Source organism: Penaeus monodon, chromosome 11 (assembly GCF_015228065.2).
Source record: "Penaeus monodon isolate SGIC_2016 chromosome 11, NSTDA_Pmon_1, whole genome shotgun sequence".
Taxonomy (NCBI): domain Eukaryota; kingdom Metazoa; phylum Arthropoda; class Malacostraca; order Decapoda; family Penaeidae; genus Penaeus; species Penaeus monodon.
The window spans coordinates 25,093,517-25,095,448 of NC_051396.1; positions in this window are offsets into that span (position 1 = coordinate 25,093,517).

Sequence of the window (1,932 nt, forward strand, 5' to 3'; positions counted from 1 at the left end):
CCCAGTGTTGCTCCACACTGACTTTGGCTAGTAGCTCTGCCCATTATCCAGTCCATACAAGTGTTGAAAAGTGTTAGTGCAAGGAAACAGCCTTGCCTCATCCCCTGAATTAACAGGGAAAAAGTTCGACATAACCCCAACACACTTTACAGCACTTTCAGTACCAGTGTAAATGCTTGCTATCAGGCCAATAATCTGTGTTGGAATTCCCCTTAGCCTCAGGATCTCCCATAGCGATTCCCGATGCACCGAGTCAAATGCCTTCTTGAGGTCGATGTAGGCTGCAAGCAACCCACATCCAAACTCACGACGGCGTTCTACAGTTACTCGAAGCGCTAGTATACGGTCTATCGTGGACTTGCCAGGAGTAAATCCAGACTGCTCTGGTCTCTGATGCCTCAGTAGGTGGATGCAGATCCGTTTCAGAAGAATGTGGGCGAGAACCTTGCCTGGTATGCTGAGCAGTGTAATGCCACGGTAGTTGCTACAATCCCAACGATCCCCTTTCCCCTCCCAGAGAGGGATGACCACACCCCTCAACAGGGTAGGGAGTAGGTACCAGACTGCCAAATGCAGGCCCCGAGCCATAGGTTCACCCCCAGCCTTTAGCAGTTCAGCAGGGATATCACATATGCCTGCAGCTTTCCCACTGTTCAGCTTGGAAATTGCCAGCCTAACCTCTGTTAGGGTAGGAGGTTCCTCGCTAATGGGTGGATCCGGCACAGGCACTGAGACATCGCTTGCATCCAAGCTAACTGTTGGAGGGTCTACCTGGTACAAATGTTCAAAATACTCTGCCCAACGTTCACGAACCCCAGCATGATCAGAGATGATCCGTCCATCCGCTGATCGGACTGCAGTCATCTGTGAGGAGGACTTAGAGTTCAGTTTTCTCAGGGCTTGGTAGGCAGGGCGAAGGTCATTTACCAAGAAATGGCCCTCGATCTCCTCAGCAAGATTCCTGATGAACTGTTCCTTGTCCCTTCTCAGCAGTGTCCGAGCCCTATGCACCATGGAATGACGCACGACTTGATTCCCATTCAGCCGAGCCTTGCGACACGCTTCAGTGGCCTCTAATGTCTCCAGGGAGATGGAATTCCGCCTTGCCCTCAGGCGTACGCCAATGGACTCCTGAGCTGCTTCGGGTGTTATGCGCTTGAAGAACTCCCACAGAGCAACTGGGTCCGTCAGGTTGTTGAGTTTTGTGAATCAGTCAGCGACTGCCATGGTGAACCCACGGGCACACTCCTCCTCCCTTAGTCTGTCCAGGTGAAACACCTTAGGGTGGCCACTGGAGGGACGGGGAGTTTTGAAGTGGACCCGCAGGGTAGCCACAACCAGCCTATGGTCGGTGCCACAGAACTCGGCACTCCGGTAAACCCTGCAGTTCTGGAGGATCCTCCATCGCGTACTAACAAGAATGTGGTCGATCTCCTTGGCCACTGTACCCGTATCGCTGTACCAAGTCCAGTGATGCGGGTTGGAGCGCTGGTACCAGGAACCAGAGATCCTCATTTTCTGGGACCTAGCAAAGTCCCGGAGAAGGAGGCTATTCTCGCTGCTGGGATCAGCTCCCGAGCCATGGGGGCCGACAGACATCTCGTAGCCAGCTCGGTCACAGCCGGATACCGCATTAAAGTCACCTAGAACAATGCGAATATCTCGCCGGAGGCAATCGTCTGCCACAGACGATATATATATATATATATATATATTATATATATATATATATATATATATATATATATATATTTATATATATATATATATGTCAACGGCTAGACTTATGGTAGTAGCCTTGTAATGGTATTTTATAGGTAATAGTATGACCACTATACACCATGGATTAGAGTTTTCCAATGGCTTTATGGTAGATGGAATGGTAGTGTGGTGTTGATCCTACGGAGGCGATGCACCTTTAGTGTTTTACAA